This window comes from Salarias fasciatus, chromosome 18 (assembly GCF_902148845.1).
Source record: "Salarias fasciatus chromosome 18, fSalaFa1.1, whole genome shotgun sequence".
Taxonomy (NCBI): domain Eukaryota; kingdom Metazoa; phylum Chordata; class Actinopteri; order Blenniiformes; family Blenniidae; genus Salarias; species Salarias fasciatus.
In genome coordinates, this window is record NC_043762.1 from 26049457 (window position 1) to 26072157 (window position 22701).

The window sequence follows — 22701 nt, forward strand, 5'->3', positions numbered from 1 at the left end:
CTTGAAAATGTATAAACAGGCCTTAAATGAGCCCTGAAACGTCACACCTGAAACACTTCCAATGATCTTGCACAACAATCACAAATCAAAAGGGCAAAAAAGAAATTTAAAATGTTAAAAATAAAATCTGGGAGGCAGTTACATTGCAAAAACATAATTATAATCTAACTGCAGGGTCCCGTTCTACTTACTGCATCACAGCTTTTCGCATCCTTTTAGCAATTAGTTGACTCTTTTAACGCATCCTCAACAAAAACATGGAAATCTTCTTTTAAGGTTAATGATGCACTTTCTTGTCCATCAGCTTCTTCCTGATGTTAACCTTGTTATCAACTCCTAAAAGAAGGACTTTTATCAATAATATTTGTTTGATCTACGAAGTTCTGTTGAAATCCGATCACAGAGCAGACAGAGTTTATATTAAAAAGCCGTTTTCACATAAATGAACAGCTCTCATGCCAGACAGGTTTTTTGAAAGCGAGAGTCGGAGACATAACAAAGACTCCATTCAGCGCCTGGAAGTCATTTTATTTCTTGAGCTGCTGTGTTTTTTTTTTTTTTTTATTTACTGACACTCGATAATAGTGAGACACCTTTAAAATAAATAGTTTCCACGAAAACAGATTTTGTGATCAAATGAAGTGAAAGACAGTTAAAAATAGATCTTTAGAGACGGAAAGTGTCTTAATTTTTACTATAAAGATTTCCTGAAAGGGTGCCATCAAAGCGTGAAGAATGGCCGCCCTCGTGTTCGCACGGCAGCAGAAAGAGCCCCAGTGAAAGCTCATTTTCCCCTCTTCCATCCCAGCATCCTCTTTTTTTTTTTCAATCGCAGCTCCAGTTTTTCCACTTTGTCTTGGCAAGGCGCAGTAAACAGCACTGCCAGAGCCAGTCAGCCAATATGGTGTAACTGATTTAAGGCGGATTAGAGATTCCTGTGCTAAGCCTGAGAGAATCCTCTCAAATATTCACAGACGGACTGAATTAGTGGGAGAAACAATGGCCATTTTCAATGCATCTTATGTAAAATGTTTGCGTCCTGTGATACTTGCAGCCATTGTAGGTGGCTTGCCTTTAACTCTCCAGAACATGAGACGTGATTATATTTTAAAGCCAGTCAAAGCTTGACGTCTTTTTTTATAATATTTGAAGAGGAACATGATTTAAAAATACACACTGAGAAGACAGGGTTTTTTTTTTTTTTTTTTTTTTTCCCCCGTCTCCTTCTGAAGCCCGGAGTTGTTGTTCTGTGGGTTAGCTTGTGGTTTTCTTTCACTGCGACTTTAACTAATTCCTGGAAAAGCTGTCGGCTCAACAGAAATGAAATTGGTTCTAGTTTACAGCTGCTGCGATGAGCCCGGCAGGATCCTGCTCCTCTCACGCTGGTTAACTTGGGAGGAAACGTAGAGCAGGTTGTCACAGAGAGCGGCAGAGAAGGGAGACAATCCAGATAAGCTCCTTTATATAAGAAAACATGACCTGCACGAGAGGCTGCAGAAACTTTTCATTAAAAAAAAACACACACACAGTGTATATTATTACTGCAAACTCCTACATTGTTGGTCATCTAAATAAGCAACTGGCAGGCCAACTGACACGGAGATATTAGGACTTCTGACACCAAATGTGTCTCCCGGTATTGATTCTCCTGTTGAAACAAGAATTATATTTGCAGAACTTGCTCTTTTTTCTTTTAAAGGCTAGGATGCAGATTGCAAATAATGTCATGGATAGCACTTTTTCAACTCTGAAAACAGTAAAAAGACTATTTGGGAACTGTGGAGTTAAAAAAAACAGAGCAGTCTGTGTAAAGCAGGTCTTTATCCACAGCACCCGTCACCTTCTTGTTCCCTGTCGACATGGCGTTTTCATTTGCTGTGCTTTGGGTGTTTGTTTACATGACAACGGCGCTCGGAGCTGCTGAAAACGCAACTTTTTGAAAATGTTCTGACTCTGAAGCACTGACACTGATCATGTGGACCAGTTCGTCCTCACATGCACGAGTAGATGGAGGACGCTATAAAAATGGCGGCGTCCAGGTTGGCCTGACTGCAGGTTCATATTCTCCTGGAACCTGGTCGTTTCGTAGTTGAGAATCACTCGTAGCAACAATCCAGCCTGTTGTGTTAACTACATCCTTCATCCATGGAAACACAAATGTTTTCTGACACGAAAACGCCAAAGCGAAGCGTTTTCACTGGAAACATTGTAAAAGTTTATTTTCCTTGAACAAGTCTTTCAAGTCAGTACTGACATCAAAAAGCTTTGAAATACTCAATCAAATGCTGAAAGTACTCTGCACCTGCTCATGAGTCTGGTTCAGGTGGTTCTGATAACTCAGTTATTGATCAGCGATGGAGCGCTGCGGGTCTGAATGCTGCTGTCGGACGAACACTGATTCCCAAATCCAGCTCACTAGTGGTTTCTCTGTTTTTCCACAAGTGTATCGTACCAAGAAAACACCAGGATTAGCAACAGTTTATGCTAACTGGTGAAGATCCTTAGCTCCTCCCGACATTCAGTTACGGACAACACACCTCAACAAAGAGGAAAACTCTCCCAAAGTGTATTTTCAGCCAACCACCCTGCATGCTTAATGTCCCCGATTCATTAGACTATTTGTTAAATACAATAAAACACAGAATTTTCGGCGTGGTTCTGGTACTGTGTGTCTGCCTCGCACTGGACTCACAAATAGTCAGCTGCTCATGAGCAAGGCCATGGATAAATTTAAGATGTTATGAAAATGTGTTTTCTGTCCGGTCCAGCCATCACTTTCTCATCACACGCCGCGCTAAATGGAGCTCATAAAACAAGTACAGAAGCCAACTTGGAAGAAGAACAGACTAGACGAGCTGAAGGAGCATTTTTTTCTTTTTCTTTTTTTTTCTCACACTTTGCAAATTCTTGGAAACTAACTGAGATTCGAGATTTGAGTGACAACTATGAGACCGTTTGGCACAGAAAAAAAAAAATTAAGTGATACGTTTGGAAGACCTTGAAACTGCTGTGAGGAAATTGAGAAATCCTGCGAGTGCTCGGAGATATTTTTGATGACAACTGCTAGCCGTCTGCCCTAGCCTATGAGCCGGTGCTTCAGACATCTTCCTCGTCCAACACACTTCAATCTAATGGATTTGTCCTCTGTAACAAGTGGCCAGTAATCAGAGCCTGATGGCAACATATTAATTATACATCCAGAGCGAGCCAGGCTGCAGACCTCCAGGAATAGAACTGGACGGCCGTGTTCTGCTGCTCGCAGCTTCTGGCCTCCGTCTGGACATGGATGGAAAAGGTGAAGGTACGACTCTGGACAGCAGCTTTGATCAATTGTACCAATTCATGCAGCAAACGAAAACTTCCTCGAATGAGAATCGGTGTAATCCAAACACAGTGAGCAGTGAGAAGGCATACCTCAGTGTCCTATTTGCCTTGACACACATTGAGCTACTTCACAGGATGTTCCGCAAAAAGAAAGCGAGGGGGGGGGGGGGGGGGGGGGGGGGGGGGGAGAAAGAAAAAAATTGAACAATCTCGACTGTGATAATGGCAAAAATAATCTGAAAATGCTGAGAGCGGTGCTTTGAATCAGTTCCTTTTTAGTGTGTTGAGTGTTTCTCGGAGGCAGCGCCGCTCATGAGGCAGAAGTAATGTCAGCGGTGGAATCGAAGCACTTATTCACCGTGCACGTGAGCCAACTGGCAAGCGCGGACGGCAGAAATAGAAGTCAGATAAAAAAATATAGATAACACATATAAATGGTAGCAGCCAAAGCATTGTCTTTTTTTTTGCTGTGATTTGTTAGTTTTCAAGCAGTGCCAGCAGCATCAGCAGGAAAAGGAAGATTATCAGAGAAAATGTCAGACAGCTTTTACCGCTAGCTCGCCATGCGTTTAGACTTTAATGACTTTTCCGCTCTACCTTCAGATGTTCAGTACAAGCTCATAACGGCACAGGAGTACATCTTTTTTAACTTAGCGCTTCGTTTTTCCCGGGGATTTTACACACGTACAAGGTCTTCATGTGAGCGTGGCTTCTGATAAACCATAAAGGAGCAAATTAACTTCATTTTAGAGGGCAGAGTGTTCCTACCTGCCCACACAAATCTCTCAACTTTATTCGACAACAATTGTTTTACTCCCACTGGGGTTTAATTATTAAACCGATATACTCAAGGACCATGTCAATCCATTTCCCAGCAGAATTCTCTCAAGGATGTAATAAAGGTTTACCTGAACAATTGCCCTCGGTTGAATTGAATGATTCACAAATGCTTTCTATGAGGAATTTGTGATGGGGAGAAAAAAAAAAAGAGAAAGGAGGAAAACACTGCTCCTGGCTCAGGAACAGTCCTCTCATTTCCTCTTGTGTAAATAAATCACTTGTGTGACTCTGGTGTACCCCTAAAATCCAATGTGGGCTCACAGTTTGAATGCTAATAGCACAAGAACAAGACAACAGGAAAAAGCCAAAAATCCATTTATTTTTCTTTTATATCCGCCTTGTCAAAGCTGCTGTTGCTGAGAGCTGAAACCTATTGTGTTAATATTGAGCACTGCAGGCAACCTGGAGCTAAAATCAGGGTCCCCGTTTGACAGGCTGCCAATTGCAGTCACTTCTACGAACAATGAAGATCCATTGATTACTCTCACGTGTGTGTATGGATTATAGCGGGAAGCTGGTGTGAACGGTGTAAACTCCACACACGGGTGACTGGCAGTGAAGTGACGAACTGGGCACTACCCCAGTGATCCAGCCACGCGTCTTCTTTCAGATACCTGAAACCTGAGAACAGCTTAGACTGGCTCAACTTTGAGTCTCTCCTGGAAATTTGCGCTCCTCACTTCATCGTGAAGCGTGAGGCCCACCCTGAAGAGTCAACCAGTTCAGTCACATTTATCTAGAATCTCATTCAGTCTGGTCACCGTGTGGATCCTCGCTCTCCTCCAGGCAGTGGACCTATGTAGGTCTCTTTCTTCAGACTGTGTCCGACCAGGACATCCTCCACCTGAACCAGGGTCCAGAACTTCAGAATCCGTCCAGCTGCCGTCATCAGACGCGACGTCGTCAGTATAAAAGCATCAGTTCTATTGGCAGGTTAGGGTTACCCACATCATTACTCCACTGACGTATGCCTTGACTCTGAAAGCATGTCTTCCAGTCTCCATGTTCTTCTCTTCCCAAATGCCCATACAAGTGATACAAGAAGATCCGTGTCTTATCTCTCTATATGACGCTGTTCCAGAACTGCCCCCACCCAAACCAGGGCATGAGGTGCCAAATCTAGCTCTCTGCTTCCTACAGAAAGTCTCCCCCTTGTTGTCTCTGGTTCCTACAGAAATGCAGGTTTCTTCCAGTCAAAACGGCTTTCATTTCCACCACTGCTTCTGCTTGTTCGTGCAGAATTGTTGGTCTTTCTCTGCAGAAGAAGAAATGAAAGTGAATTCAGTTGACCTACAGAGACACTCTTTCACATCTTTCTTTTTCTTTTGTTTGCAAACTCTAATCTGTTTGCAGTGGTTCGCGTCTCGCGCTGTGTGTTCCAGGCGTGCTGGTGCCATGTGTCGGTCTGAGGACGACCCCTATTAATGCATGGCTTTGAATCTTTAGAGCTACACTTCAATAAAGTGCTACAAAATGTCACTTATGACTCTCGAGAAAAAGTTTTAAAATGCAGAGGCTGAGACTTCCTGACATTTAGTCCTGAACACCGGAGTCCGCACGACACATAATGCAAAACAGCGTCTCTCATTAAACCCTCGGGTGCCTGGTGAAAATCTTTTATGCTCTGCCTCCACTTAGGGACATCGGTCCGAGAGAACTCTGACGAGACGCAGAGTATTTTCAATGAGTTCCAGAAGACACTGCACAGCTGCCTGCTGCAGGGAAAATAATCTCTGGATGTCCTTTCAACAAGTGTTGTTGGATTTAAGCAAAAACAGTGAAGCATGTCATAAATACACAATGACCCGAAGCGTTGCAGTCCTAAACTCAAAATCTATCGGTCAGATCAACCGTCATTAACTTGCTTTTTCCTCCTCTTTGTATTTTAGCAGAACATAATTTACAGTCTGACTGACTGTTGTCATTCTCATTAATAACGAACAATCTCCAAACCGCTGACATCGCTTGTTGCTGACAGATGACGTTGCATCACGCTTGTCCAGTTGTATCGGGGGACTTTTACGCGTACGAGTACTCTCTGTATCGGACCTGATACCCGATACTGGTATTGGTATTGGTTCATACCCAATTCAAGCCATATTCTTCATGTATTCCAACAGCATGATTCACATAAAAAAGAGTCAGGCGCCTACCTGCAATTTCCTGATGTGCTGCTATCAGGATGAAATTTATTTTCAGGAAACATTGTCCATTTTACCAAGACCATGTCAAAATCACTTCTCTAAGCAATGAAACAGCATCGTGAAAAGTCCACGAGCAGAACTGGATCAAATTCTTTTTTGTCTAAAATAACAACACTGTTACTACACTTGAGGTATTTCAGGTATTTTCACGTTACTTATGGCGTTGTCTTTACTTTTTACTGCTCTAAATTGGCAAAAAAAAAAAAAAAAAAATCTGTATTTCTGCTCTTTACGTCTTCAAAACGGGCTCGTCACTTGTTTTAACCACTATGCAGGACAACTAGACACACAACACGAAATGACACTGAGCTGTGATCCAGAGGAAACCTCCAGCGCTGACGTGTGTGTGGAAAAAGTGAACCAGGAAACGGCGTCGTTGGTGATGGATTGGACAAAGCAGCCAGCTCTCATGCGTTTGACCCTAAACTCACAACAGGCATGAGGTTTCTCATGCAGAGGCGGCTGCCAGCGGAATGCTGAACTTTCTGGTTTCCTGTTAAATCCGAAGACATCACAGGATAATAGGGACTGCTTTTAACCCATAGCTTTCAATGTGTTCCTAATGTTATGACTGTTTTCTGATAAACACTCAACTCAACAGCAATGAATCCACATCGAAACGTTAGTTTTTTCCTCAAACCAACTTTTTGTCTCATCTTCTTGTCTTTTTTATTTTTAGATTTATATATATATGCGACTTCAAATCATAGCAAATAATTGAATTTGGTCTGAGTCAAATATATATTTACAACCATTAAGAAATTATGTGTATATGGGCCAAATTACACAGACATCACACTTTGTATAAAAGATAATGAATACTATTTATCTATATTTTTCTCTTTATTTGAACTTAAGTACATTTCAGAATCTTTCTTATATTTATTTAAATAAGAGCTAATTTAGCACCCTTTTTGAATTACCTTTCCATTCCTGACATTTGTAATCCTATCAAAGTCACAAATAGGAGCTTTTTGCCATCTCCAAATAGCCTCCAAAGCAGCCCTATAGCCTGATGATGCCTCCTCCATGCTTCTTGGTGGATTAGGAAAGATGAACTATACATCCTGTCCTGTGACAACATATTGTCTGGTATCTGAGGAGCTCCAGTTCTCCAGCGCAGTAACCTCCTTCCAGCTGGACTTCTGTTAATTAGGTCAGTAACTTTAAAGAGGATAAATATTTCATAAAGTGTTATTTTTACTGCATAGACTCGTTTAATTAATTGACACCGCTTTGAACAAATCTGGTTGCCCTCTTCTAAAGATATACTTTCCTGTGTGTTTTGTGTTCATGAAAGCAATACAAGAGAAAAACATCTGAGATGTGAGAAAGCTTTATTTAGACTGTATAATAGTAATGAGGGAGTCCTCTATATGCACTTACTACCGTGTTTTTGGCGCAACTCACAACAGCTTGAACCAAAACATCCGCCTTTGTTTTCCAGAACGTGACAGGAACTGAAGAGGAAGCCCATAATTACCTGGGTGTCTGTGCTGCAACTTATTCTTAAAAAAATAAATCCACATTATTACTATGAGGATGCAGATTTAACTTTCAGCACAGGAGCATAGAGAGTGTGTGTGAATGTGTGTGTATTCAGGGAGTCTAATTGCCTTTTTTTTCCTTTCTAAATGTAATTTTTAACATAAGAACTTGTCGGCTAAGACCTCAGATTTCAACATACTGAGACTGAGGCAATTTGTGTGTGGAGGTGAGGAAGAAAACTTCACTGTCTATAATGACTTTCATGCTCATTTTAACAAGAACAGCTAGTTACACAGCTTGAAGTGTGAAAAAAAAAAATTAAGACAGGCATCTTGTGCGGATGTGTGAAATAGCAACAATCTTCCCTTGTCTAGAATATCAAATTAAAAGATGCATTGCACTTTAACCCTTTATCTGGAGAATGTCCTCCCTGTAACTTGCAACTAACAGTGAAACAGTGAAGTTTATGGGAGCTGGTTTCAGTTTGAAAAATCAGAATCTGTGTGTGACAGGTGGAGGGTGAGGAGGCGGAGCGGGCATCTTTAATTATCTATAATGCCAATTTTAGAGTGCCATCCTCCATCCTGAGAACATTTGCAGTGACACTTCGCAGGCTCCTCTGCAGGTTTGTGGAGATCTGCGATAAAAAGAGAGGAATGAATGGGAGCGGACGGAGGCTCCTCTTCAGAGGAGAGCTGATAAATAAAATAAAAGGTGTGATTGAACCGCTGCTGGGTGGGAAGTTGAGGAGGTTCACTTCGTGTGTGCGTGCGGGATCGCGTGCGTGCGCGTGTGTCCCTTTAATCGCCGACGGGCGGCGTAATGACCAATCAGGAGCCGTTTCAACTGCGCAATTTGTTGATTTGGCGAGAGGTGTCGGGGGAGAGGAGGGGTGGGAGAGGGAGAGAGAGAGAGAGAGAGAGAGAGAGAGAGAGAGAGAGAGAGAGAGAGAGAGAGAGAGAGAGAGAGAGAGAGAGAGAGAGAGAGAGAGAGAGACGGATCGCTGGAGCTGCAGCCGCGCGCACTCCGCTCTCCGCTACGTTCACTGTCGGTTGCGTCTCGCGGAGGCTCCGTCCTCGCGGTAAGTACTGGCACTTTTCCCCCCTTTTTATATACTTTCCCCCCTGTGTGATTATGTTCATACCCATCAGAGCGCTGCCACGTGTTTCCAAAGCTTGTTATTTCTCATTTTGTTTTTATCTTCCCTGTAATAAAGTGAGCGCGTAAGGTGCGTAATTGCGCGTAATTGTGCGCGGACGCTCCTCTGCTTTTACATTTACAGTGACTTTGGGGGACAAATCTGATTAAAACACCCCCCATTTCCTTTTCGTTCTTATTTCCCCTTCTCCTTTCCTCTGATTGGAAACACTCGCAGGTGTGCATTAACAATATTTCAGATGATTTTCTTCTTCCCATCGTGTGCCAAAGTCCCGCTACTTGTCGGAAAGTTGTCGTGTTTTCTGCCTATTTTTCGGAGTTGTTTTCCCCTGATATATGCCTTGCATATGGAATCGGGGTGGATTCATGTGCGCTACACGGCTGCTGTGTCCGATAAAGCGAGTGGACTTTTTTGTTTTTTCATTATCCACCTTTAAATTGCGTTTTTTACCGTTTTTAGAGTTCAGAAGCTGCTTCTTTCGCTCTCTCTCTCTCTGAAATATCTTTTTTTTTCTTCTGGTGGGGGGTGTCTATGGTGAACTTGATAATTTGCTACTGAGGATAAAAAAAAAATGCTGAATAAGGCGTGAAAATGCATGAAACATTAATGATGTGGTGTTAGTCTGCTATTTCAGTCATTGTCTCAATGCAGAGAGGAGAGGTGGCAGGATGGAGTGATGCTGATTCCTCCTGACTGCTTCCCTTATCCCCTCTTTCTCCCCTCCCTGTTGTAAAGTTACTGTCTAATTAGGGGACACATTGAAGAAAAAAAAAAAACAAATCCCCAAATTTCCCCACAGATCCAGAGTCGTTCGTACTTCCATGTGTAGATCCAGCCGCTGTCTCCCTGCTTCACTCAGTGATTTAATCTTCACTTGCGTCTTTTCTGGCTTTGTTGCCTGATAAATAGGAGCTTCTGTCACACTGTGCTCACGCTGCTGTTAAACATGTGTGCCATCTGGGCTGGACAGGCTTTGGAAGGCAGGTTTGAGTCAATCGGGCCGTTCAGTGTTGCTGCGTTTGACCTGCTTGGAAAGCCAGATGGGTGGGGTCGTTGCTCTGCAACATCTGGGCACTTTGTGGACAATTAATGAGACGACTCTGTGGCTTTTTCTTTTAGATTGCTTGTTTTGGTTTTTTTGTTTTCTGATGTTTTGTATTTTCGAGCTCCATTTTTCTGTTTTGTCCTCGCTCGATCGTGATGGTTTTGATGGTCCAAAAATATGTATTCATGAGTTTTCAGCAGCAGTGCGTAGTCGGTGTAAAATCCTCACTGAGAGAATACTAATAAAACCGTAGAGGATTCAGCTGCTTTAGTTGTTTATTTGACAAAATAATAGCTCAGAAAGTCACAACAACAAGAATAAATTTGGTGATTTCTTTCGATGGCAAAATACCTATTATGCCCACAAACCAACCTGGAAGCAGTTCGGTTGTGAAAACTTCCCCATTTTCCTGAATAATCTGGATAATCGAGTGAATTCTACCTTCTAACTCAGGGCAATTAAACCATTTAAACCCCAGCAGAGCCCTGGAATTCACAGGCCTGGTTGGTGCTTCAAGACCCCTCATTGAGACCCATTGATTTATGCCTTGTTGGATTCTGGGGTTTCCCAGCATGCATGGAAATGCCTTAGAAATGTACTTAGCGCAGGAATCCATCATCCCCGTTACATGGCCTGACTCAGCCCTCACATTAGACATTCCTCACTGGCTCTGATGTGACCTCAGAGCGGCCCAGCAGCCCATCACTTACAATTTTCACAGCATGGGAGCCAAACTGCAGGCGGGCCAGCAGACAATGAGCTCCTTTTTTTTTTTTTTCTTTCTTTTGGAAAAGGTCTTTGATGTAATACGTGAAACATTCGGAAATAACACAGTATAGAACAGGGAACACATCTTGATGTTGCTTAACCAGCAAACCAAGCCCATAGTACCGCCGTGCACCACATGGTGGTATGTTTGGTCCGGCCTGGCCGAGGTCTGTGTGTGTATTCACACACATCCAAGGAGATTAATGGAGGAAAACCAAACGATCTGCATCAGAAATCAATACAGTCTCAAAAAAAGGATCATATTTAGGATACTTTCCTGTGCAATATACAGTGGAATGTCCTGTGAATGTCTCCTGAAGCTGCTGCACTACGATAGCATGACTTTGAGGCTAGTTTGATACCAAAGAGGGAGCTGGCTTTCATGGCAGCAGCATCATTTATTAAAAAAAAAAATCTGAAGAAAATCAGTGTTTTCATTGAAATGTTATACTTTTCTTGGCGGGCCATATTGGAGCCTCTTACAGGTTAGTTTTGGCCCACAGGCCTCCTGTTTGACACCCCTGTCAAAAGCAATATAAACAACCATTCTTGATGTGCTTGTTGTTTATTTTAATCAGAGATATCTGGGAAAACTTTCTTTCTCACTATCCTGTACTGAAATCTGTGTCATCACACTTTAAATGCATTTGATTCCACTTGTCAACAATTAAAAGATGCTCAGAAAAGTTTCTTTTTTTCTCCCCTGCTCTTTTTGACATCCCCTCAGGGGAACTTTGCAAATAAACACAGGAAACAACATTCTGTTAATGTTGTTTATGGAAAGGATTCATCACTGTGTCGAACTAGACTCTGCACTCAGTTTAATAGTCTAGGTTTAAGAAAGAAACGTCCCGGCACTTAGACAGTTTGTCTTGTGATCTCTTTTATTACTTTCCAGAACTGAGTTTTCTGTTCCTTAAACTCAGAAAGTTTTCTGGACGTTTCATTATATTTTGCACCAGAGGGTCTCATTAAAGTCGGCTATATGTTGAGAATATAGTCATTTTTTTTGTTTCTCCTGTGAAAAAATTAGACATTTCTACCTGTATGCTCAAAGGAGAGGTTTAAAATTTAAATTTAAAGCTTATTATGGCTCACTGGCTGCGTGTGGCCCCTGAACTGAAGTGTGTTTGACACACCTCCTGCTCATGGTGGCACTGTTGCCATCTGTCCTCAAAGAAGAATTTAAACCAGATATCAAGCTAAATTCTGTCCAAACATTCAGACAAGTGCTTCAAATCAACGATGAAGTTGATCAAACTAACTTTCACTTTCTAAGAAGTGTTGCCTTCGGAGCCAGGTAGCCATAAATGCCATTTTTTTTTTAAATGGATTCGAAGTCCAACATCTCCCTAAAACATGGTGAGCAGGCGGCCATGCTTCACTTTTCAGATCCATTGATCCGATGTGTATCGTCTGCTCTGCTGGTGAAGCAACTTTAATCACTGAGAGGCAGATAGATCTTTATCCCACCTGAGATGAGGATTATTCAGCAGACGGAGGGCAGCGTCCGGGCAGCGCCTCTCACCGACGCTGCGGCTGAACCGGTGAACAAAGCAGCCTGTTGAGTCCATTAAAAGCGCAGCGACTTGGCTGATATTGACACGGACTGAGACGACGGCGGTGAAAAGCCGCTCCGCCGTGCTCGCTCGTACCGGGACGCTTTGTCTCGGCCCCGGCGGCTACAATGGGGGGCTTTGTTTTCCCGAAGCGCGACCTGTTGTAAGGCAACACGGAGTGGATAAAGAGCCGGGGTGGTCCCGACCCTCACCTCTAACCGGCTCTAATCTGGAGGGAAGCGGGGGCTTGTCAGAGGTGCTCGCTGACAGAAACGGCTCGTTGTAAAGTGTGACAGCCGAGCGGCCTGCGGCGAGCGCCGCGACAGGCCGACCCCACGTGGAAAAATCAATGAGCAGCTCTGCTGGGCCACCGCCGCCCCCCCCTCCACCCCCCACCCCCCTCCCTGACGTCAGCTGGTTTCTACCGTCAGGAGCCAAAAATAATGTTGGAGTATGGAAAAAGCAGCAGGTAACATAATAAATGCCTCATTTTCCTCAGCCTTAGAAGCTGAATCACAAAAAAAAAGAAGGAAAAAAAGCCCAATTAAGGTCCACTCTTGTTCCTTGCGGTGCTTTTAGCCAGATTGGAGTTTCATTTTGATTTTAGCAGATATCGGGGCTCCATTTGCAACATTTCAAGTGAAATCGCTTCATTTTGTGTTTTCGTTTCAGGAAAGCGTTCATGTTTACATGACAACGTTCTGACCATGATATCGTTTTCATGTTGAACCACTGGTGGGCGCTGTTGTCTGTTTTCTAATGAAACCACAAACAATGTCGAGAATAAGGACGTTCGTATGGACGGACAGCAAACTCGGGTTGTTCGTACGGTGGCCGTCAACTCCAAAACTGCCAAATTCCAGGAGAATCTGGATTGAAAGTCATGACACTCCTTGCTATTGTCCATCTAGTGAGCATGTGCAGCAGCATCGACATGGAGCTGGAGGCAGAATGGTTTTGAATAGTTCCACTTTTCTTTGTATGGATTCGGAGCATTCTAAGTGCCATTTATACATAGGGGCAATTGAAAAAGCTTCACAAAAGCAGAAAACATAAAATTCCATTAAACTTACAGAAATATAACAGGATGTTAACAACATAAAAGTGCATTTAAAAGACAAATAGCAGTTCTATCTGGAGAAGTTTGACATCTTCTCATCTTGCTGTTCCAGGTATCTTCATAAACGAGCTCCAGGCATCCAACATAGGAATATTACATTTCTGCATGTTTCGTTTTAAAAAAAGTTGTGTTTTCATTGGTGCCAAGATGCAACTGGGGTTTTGCGTCGTCACCTGAGAACTATGTGCAGGGAGATTTGTTAGAAGGAGAGATTTCTGCTGGTGTCAGTTATGGAGGCGGGGTGGAGGCCGGCCCGGCAGCCGCGGGGCCTCTCCGTGGCCGAGCGCGCTCACCTTTTCGGTTTTTCGCCCGGATGCAGTCGCCGTCCGGTCAGTCGTGCGGTGCAGTCAGAAGTTGAGAGGGATAACCCCGAGCCGGCACCACGTAATCACCGGTGGAGCCGGTGGAGCCGTCTGTCAGCGGCTGACAGAAGGTGCAGCGGGTGAAAAATCTGGGTCCTTCCTCTTTTGTCCGAGCCGCTCCGGTTGTCTCTCGCGCTGCTCTGGAGGCTTTGCCTTTCAGTTTTTGAGCAGGTTGAGGTGAACAAACGGGGCACTGCAGCAGTTAAGGAGAGGGGAGATAAAAGCATGTAATCCTCTGTATCGCTGGATGGATCTAAGTATAGCTATGCTCCTGAGATGACCAGAAAAGCCCCAACAAACGAGTGTTTTACTGTGTCATTCCAAATTAGGGCTTTGGAAGCGGGCCTAATGTGTTTATTAAGCTGACCAAGGGCAGCTTCAATTTGGTTGGAAACACTGATATTTGTTCTTTTTGTTTTGTTTCCAGCAGAAAGAACAGCTTATTTTTTTTTTCTTTTTCTTTTTCCAGCCTGAGCAGAGAGGACGGTGTTTTCTGATCAGCTCACCTCAAGTAACCACTCTATCTTTGTTGTAAATGAGGCTGATTGATTAAATTAGCTTGGAAATGTGTTAATAATCAACCACCCTCGCTTCTTTTATCCACAAAAAGCAGGTGAGATGAAAGAAAGAGGTGGACGGAGTGCACAGCCGGCCTGAGCCCGTCTTTAAAAACCACTTAGACTCCGGGTTCGCTCTGTAATAATACCGCCACGGGGTCGGGTCACCGGGATCAGATGTTGGCGTACGCTGTGTAATAAAGGTTGGCGGACCCGCGCTGCCGGGAACGGCGTCGGAAATGTGCTGGAAGACGGCGCGAGTGATCAGTCTAAGGAGGGAAACGCAGGGAGATGATGACCTCAATTTTATCGGCACTGAACTTTCCAGAAGACAGAGGAGGGAGAATTCTTCCCATGGCGATTGATAAGCTCTAAATAAAAACTTTAGATTATTTAGGCTCACTTGGAAGAGTGCAGAGACACTTTTTAAACCTTGAAGGCCTTCCAACTTTTAATCTGGCTGAACACACATTTTGTACTTATGAGAGATGCTTTCTTTTGCTTATATTCATGTTTGTCACTGTTCAGGAGGGACTGAGACGCTCTTTACACATGAAAACATGCAACTCTCATTGCGTTTTGGGGATCCGTTTACACGAGAACAGCGATCAGAACCACATACAACCCAACTTCATCTTCAGTGAATCAGACTAGTAAAATAGAACAGTCTTTAGATTTTAAGTTTTTCGTGGTTGTTGTGGCGCAAACCGTGATGTAAATGTCAATATTTTCAAATAAGCCAAACAATTACTCCTTAAAATGACTGTAATCTCAGCTTAAGGCCAATTTCAATGAAACTTTCTGATGCACACTGCATGTACATGAAAAATAAAAATTTGACTCTGTTTTATGGAATTAATGAGATGATTATCTCATTATTACATGAAAAAATAAATGAGATTAAAACAATTGGCTCTGCTGGTGTGACTCAGTGGGACAGTGATGCCTCTTAATCCAGGGGTGGCTGCACAAAATGACATACTCAAAACCACACCCTGAACTCTTCTTGAAAACGAGAGTGTGTCCCCATGTCCCAATAAAACTGGATTACATTTAAGAGTCATGCTGTTTGAGCTTCTGCTTGGATTAAGATGCACCACTGTCCCATTAATGCAGAAAAACAGACAAGTTTTTATAATTAAATTTTTCTTTATCAGAAAAACAGTCAATTTTTTTATTTTTTTCATGTGAATGTAACATGCTACCATACAAATTACACTGAAATGTTCCAAAAGGTTTCTCCTATAGTTGTTGCGTCTTGCATGTTTCTACAAACTCACATTGACAGCATGGCTTTGAGGCTAAAGCTGGTCTGCACTTTCTCAATGAGGTATCGTTCACGGCAGCGTCATCGATATCTCAGTGGTGTGTTATGTCTGCTACTCTTAACAAATTTCTTTAAAACAAACAAACAAATCAACACTCTCTTAAATTTTTATAATGTTCTTGGCCAGATTGGAGCCTCTCGGGTGCTGCTTTTGGACCACTGGCCTTATGTTTGGCATCCCTTCTCTATATATTGGATGAGTCTGTCAGGTTTGATGTTATTCAGCCTTTCTTGCAGTTCTTTTGAGTGTCAATTGTAGAGAACAGCACAAAATGAAAAAAGAAAACTAAAGTTTCTGGGAACGTTGCCAGTTGCAGTGTTGGCTTCCGTTAGTTCAGCAGAGGGAGCTGCTGTGTTTTCCACCCGTGCGGAGGACCTGCTATCAGATATCAGCTGGAACGAGATCAGCGCATCCGTGATGTGGTCTGACACGGCCGCCTCGCGCACACTTTTAATTATAGAAGCTCAGAATGCTAATGAAGCCCCCAAACTGCTCTGTGTGCTAATTTGCTCTGATGGCCGACAACTGCCCCGACAATGGTCTTTGTGCTCTGTATGCGGAGTGTGTGAGTGTGTGTGTGTGTGTGTGTGTGTGTAGAGGTTGATAACACTGATTTGGTCCAGGTGCATTGTCTGGCCCACTAAATGGATTAGATAACATCAGAGGTGTTTGTGTCCTTTTAATCAGGGTTTTTCCTTCCCGTGGAAAACACATCTCCTCCACTCGCTATATGCTAATTCAGGCGGGGCTGTTTTTCTAACCCGCGGACCTCCGCCGCCTCGAGCATAATCACGCAGAACGCACAGGAACGTTTCAACGCCGCGCCGTAAGACGGCTGTTACAGTTAGCTATCGCCTCCCCGTCCGTAACTCCGGGCGAACGGCGGCATCCTAAATTGGCGCTCGCGCGCATGAATAGCAGCAGCTTTTAACACGCCGCGGAAAGCGTTCACATCAAAACAGCTTTCCTCTGACAGGTGTTCAGCTGCATCTGTCTGGAAGAGAGCTGCTAAATTGTTGTTTGAAGACAACTTCAGCCTTCCTCTCGACCGGCTTGACAGCTCCTCCAATTACGGCTCTACCGGGCCCCGGTGTGTTGTGTTTGCAAATACAGTAGATCGCTGTTCATCAAAGCCAGGTCAGGGAGAATGAAAAGATGTGGCAGCATGTCGAATTTCTCCAGACTGCTCCTCTGCGTTGACTGAAATCAGACGAGAAGCTTTTCTTTTTCTTTTTTGATCCCGCAGCGATGTGCAAGCTATCAAATTAGTGTCTGGTAGCTAACCTGAGCTAACCGCTAGGAAAGGTTTTCTGGGAAGGGAAAAAAAAAAAAAACCAAGTCAAACTGAGGGAAAATTAGTCGTGAAAGGGAGCGATGCCGGATCGCAACACAAGCTAGAATTTTGCTCAGAAGCTTTTTGCCGTGTTCAAGTGGAGGCGTTTTGAGGTAGCAGCCGTCTTTTACCACACCGAGTGTTTCCACAGTTTCATCTTCCTGTGGCGGATTTACATATCTAATAACCTCATTATTTAAAGCTGCCTGCTCGGACCTCTCGGGGGAAATGTGAACGAGCTGCAAAAACGTGCTTCCGATACATCACGAGCTGATAAAGCAGAGTCATGTGACCTTTCTTTGAAGAGCTTTCCTCATTAGAAAGTTCTACAAGTAGTTGGACAATATTAATCTCAGATCCTTCAGCTGAGCCGACAGTCCCTCCATCATCAAACTGTTCTGCTTCACTTCTTACAACAATTTGGAAGTGTTAAAGAACTGTGGGAGATAACTGCTGGTGCTGTCTTATTTGTTTTATATGAACTTTAACTGCTCGATAGTTCCAGTATTGTGCTTGTCTCACAGTGCATGAAAATTTGGTAACTTGCCGAGTGAGGAAGCCAATGACTTGCTTTTGTAATGAAGCCACACACACACACACGCACACACACACACACACACACACACACACACACACACACAGACACACACACACGCGCGTGCACAGAAACATAATGCTGTAAACGTCAACATTCACGAATAGACAGACGAAGAAATTGGATTGGTATTCCGGTGACTCTCAACTCCAAAACTACCAAGTCCCAGGAGGATATAGACTGGGAGTCATGCCGCTCTGGAGGCAAACAATGTTGTTGTCTTTCTACTCACACATGTGCAGAGGAACTATTTATTAAAGCTGTGGTGCACAACAGAAGCAGTATTTCAGAAAAGATGGCATTTTCCAGAGTGTTTTCAAAAAGTTGCATTGAACCTTTTGAACCATGCTGTTGCAACATGCGCTGAATGTGGGTTTGACAAAGTAATCAATGAATCAAAGCTCCTCTATCTTTGGGTTTTTCATGATTCCAGCCCTCATTGGAAAGTATATTTTTGTGTCATCTTCTGGAGAAACTTTTGGACACCTGACAGTGGAAGTATATGAATAGAAAAACGAAATGGACCTGAATCCAAACCCTGTGGTACACCACTGATGAAGAAGGATTTCCACTGTCTACTGCAAAAGGCTCTTCATTCAGATAGTCATACTGAACTCAATGTTTCCTCTATAACTGTAGATTCTATGAATAAAAGCATCAAGGGTGTAAACTTGGAGTTGTGGGCTCAGTGATGAGCCGTATTCAGAGACAAGGAAAAATTTCTATGGCACAGTCGTCTCCGTCGGTCCTTCATCTCATTCATTTCATACCAATTTCTGGTCCCAGTCCACATTTTTACAGTATTTTCTTAGCTTGTCTTAGCTTTTCTTAAAACTAGAGTCTGACATCAAGTTTAAAAATAGAAATGTCTCTTCACTTTAATTAATCTCAAACCTTGAAACTTGAAGCAGACTCGAGCTGCCACCTCAAATAATAACGAGAGGGAGTTTCACCTCTGCATTCTAAGGCTGCAGGTGGTGTCACTCTTGTATTTTTGTCTTCAAATGTTTTTGTTTGTGCGATAAATCACTGTCAAGTGGCCTCACATCTGAATTTCACACTGCAGCCATTTAATAAGCGCCACAGACCAGCAGCAGTTGAAGAAAGGAGCCATCACACACACCCCAAAAAAAACAAAAAAAACAGTCCTCTGAAACAAAGTGAAGCCTTCAAACTTCTGGGAAAGTGTCTCACTTCTCCTTTTAAGGAGGATTTATTGGACGTACTCATGTGAGAAACACTGTGGAATTGATAGAAATCTCGAGGGGAGGCCTCCAGTGATTGCTTTCAAACTGCGCGACACTTGCTGTAGGTTCACATGGATCAGTGGCAGACATGGCCCGGCGAGATGAACTGATGAGGCAAGTCTTCAAGGGCGTGGATATCTGGTTTGTTTTTGCCGAGTACACGGACTTGGAAAAAAGATGCTAGATTCATCCATATTCTATGCCTGCTTTATTCAGGATTGCGAGCCGAGTCTCGGCTCGCAATCCTGAATAAGACGGGCGTAGAATATGGACGAATGCTAAGCTAAGCTAACACCTGTAACAAGCTGCTAGTCCCCCACAGCGCTGCCCATGACGCAATTTTGCACATTTGCGACGTACGTGACATCGCTTGTACCAGACGCCCACGCGTCCTCTTTGAAAGACAGTTTCACCTCCTCTCACCTCCTTCCCCCATGACTCTCGCGGCGCCGAGGAAGGCGAGTGAACCGAGAAGAATGCCTCGCAACCTGAATGTTTACCTCCGTCTAGTTTCACGGGCTGTAAAAAGCCCAAAGACAAACACGCGGGAAGTCACTCCTGGCGTGTTCCTGCTGTATTTGCTTGGTGTGAAGTGCTTCCCCCACCCCTGTCATGTTCTGTCGACTGGAAACATCGGTCAAAGGAGAGGCGGGGCCGATCCCCGGCAGACGACACGCCGCGTGACTGATGGAAGTTTCAACTGTGCATTTGATGGAGTTTTAGCTGCTGTTGATTGTTCTTCAGGAGAACAATAGCACGGTCTAACTGCTCTCTTTGATTAGGTTTCACTTTCATTGGGTTGCACTGGACCGAATAGCTGCTTTGACTAAACTATTATTAAAAAAAAGAGAGACTCTATTTCAAAGAAAACCCCATTACTGTGCTCCTGATGGCTTGTCACTGCTTCCTTACTCATTTTCTGGCCCAGTTTTTTTTTTTTTTTTTTTTTTTTTAAACTTCAGTGTATTCCTCAGTGTGTTTCTTTAAATAGAAAAGCTGCAGAAGTCCCGTTTACATGTCAGTGATACTGTATGTTCGCCACCCCATATTTTGTCTAACACAATCTCAAAAAGTGTGGAAATAATCTGGAGCTGATGAGCGGCTGCAGCCTGACTGCTGTGCGCGTGTGTGTGTGTTTTTCCTGAGGTTGTTCATGTGAGTCAGGCTCGTCTAAGAGCAAAGCTTTAATCTCTGAGGACAACAGACGACCACATGAAGCCAAATGCTCTCCACTTGCCACGGCCTTGCTCTCAAAACATGCCTCTTTGTTAGATAATGTACCGTCAAGCACGCTTCCCTTTTAGCCACCGCCCACTGCCGGAGCGTCGAACCGCTCACTGGATGATCTCCGTCCGTTTTCCGTGCCCACTGAGTGTACGTGAGGCTGGAGGCTGTCCTGGCTCCGAGCTGGGAGGTGAGGCACACCTTGGACACGTCGCCGGGGAACGCTCCTGGTAGCTTCAGCACTTTCTCCTTATGCTGACGATTCCCTCCTTAAACGTGTCTAATTTGCACACGTCTGATAACAGCGGGATGTAGCATTTACAACCTGTTTTTCAACATTTGATGGATGCTTTTATAGGTTACAAAATCCACAGCATACAGTGTTGAAGAAATCATGAGAACCCTCCAACTCAGTCCCTGAGGATGAGCTATCAAATGTATCACACCGCAACAAGAGATAACTTTTGACAGTTTGCTTGCTGGTTTGTTGGGTCGTATTGGAACCTCTCGTGGGCTGGTTTTTGTCCCACGGGCCGCATCTTTGACACCCCTGGTCTACAAGCTCAGAGAAACAACATAAATTCATACAGACAGCCCTTTACAACATGACAGTAGCAAGCCAACACTTGTTAGACAAAGAAAGACTATTTGGTGTGACCACAGCTTAGTGCAAGAAACGACCCTGAAGCTGAGCTGGATGTCAGTGATGGGGGGCGGATGTTAGTGATGGGGGGGTGTCTGGTAGAGGAGAGGTCTGGTGTTCCTCCAGCACTGAGGTTTTCCATCAAAAAGCACTGTAGGACCTTTTTTCGATTCTTCATAGGAAGGACCGGCCTGGAATATGGAGATGAGAATAATCAGTAATCTCTGAAAATACTTTCTGGAACAACTGTTTTCATCCTTTCTTTCCCCTCATGGGACTCCAAATTGGATTCCTTGCTTGTAGGTGATATTGAGATAAGAAGCCACTGCAGTGATTCCCGCAGAGAGGATGTGTAGAAACAGTCAGGGACGCCACTGAAGTGGAGAAATTCATTTAGATGATTGGACCGTGTCTCCAGTGTTCATCTCCACTGGAGGTTTTCTTTAAACCGGGCCTTGTTCTCGCCGGATATTTGTTTTTTCCACTCAAATCATCCTTACACTCTCATGTAAACAGGCACAGCAGTTGACAAAGGTATGAGCTGGCTCATTTGCATGGTAACAACCCGCCACATTCCAGAGGGAAGCCACAAAAGCATTGTGTGTGTGTGTGTGTGTGTGAGAGAGTGTGTGTGTTCCTGCTGTTTCTCAGCTCGGCGGCAGCCGTAAAACAGGAGTTCTCATGATAAAATGTCCTTGCGAACGAAAGGAGCACAAACAGAGCGCTGCTACAGACCCCTCGTAAACAAGTCGCACACAAAAACACACTTTTACACGCGCAGTCAACGTTGCACCAAAGCCTTCACACAACAGAACCGAGCCCCCCCCCCCCCAACTCTGTAACAGAATGTTAGCTTTGTGTGTGTTTTCTTTAAACTCGGCTCTCTGCTCCAGTTTAGTCAAACGGGGCCGTTCGGTTTGGTGTCAAGTGGCTGAACTTCACAGCGCACTGGAAAAACAAGAAGATGTGTTTGTGCTTAAGGTCAGTGAAAGCCACACTCAGATGATTCTACGGCACGGCTGCACTGTCGTAGCGGTTAGCGATCTCACTTCACTGCAGAGATATCCTCGTTTGTTACATGCCTTTTCGGTCATATGGTGACTAAATCTTTAATTTATTGGAGATCTGCTTCACGTGCACATTCTCTGCTGACGTGTGTGTACTCCTTGTGGCGTATTGTTCTCTGCTTGTAGGTGTGTGTGGTTTGATTGCGTCGTCACGTAAACAGGATCCGAGCGTTGACCTCGCTGAGGTTCTCCTGTGAGGTTTTCCTTCAGTCAGAATCAGACTGATAGTAAACGATGCTAAGCCCTGTCACTCCGTGTTTCCCTGCTGTAAGGTGGAACCACCTGTTGCTAACAGAAGCACCGCGTCTTTTGCCTGTTATTGCTGGAGATCGGCGGCATCTGGAGTGCTGGGAAACAGAAACGTTTTGTGAAGTAACAGAGCTCCGCAGAGTAATACAAGAAAACTGATTCTGACATATAGTAGAATCTAAAAAAAAATGATAAAACACAAAAGTCTTCAATCCAGTCTTTGCTTGTTTGGCTGTTTATTGTAGAAAACTTGACTTATTGTCTAACTGACTTACTTTCTGGAAGAAACACTGTCACCTATCAAGCACAGGATAAGAGAACATCATTCATGCATTATAAAGGCAGCTGGAGTCACATCTTGATACTTGAGGACTTCAGAAAATGCAGATCTTACTCTCATGAGTGCAGCATACAGAATAAATGAAACTTTGTCTTGAAGTTCCCTAAAAATCGCATTGCTTTGGTTTACAGTTTCACAATATGATCTGAAATTGAATGTGTTGGAATGTGATTCTTGACATGCGTCATTATTATTAAAAGGAATCAGTTAGACCATTTCAAATGAGGACAAAATGTTCTTAAAACAATC

General features: G+C 43.7%; 1 protein-coding gene across 1 annotated transcript in view; it reads left to right on the forward strand.

The window, feature by feature from the left end:
• Positions 1–8890: 8890 nt before the first annotated feature.
• The window catches only part of LOC115405205 (cadherin-6-like), a 109166-nt gene continuing 95355 nt past the window's right edge, over positions 8891–22701 (forward strand). The window contains exon 1 of the mRNA XM_030114709.1: positions 8891–8937. The gene's annotated coding sequence lies outside the window, so the exon portion shown is untranslated. The remainder of the gene's footprint in view (positions 8938–22701) is intronic.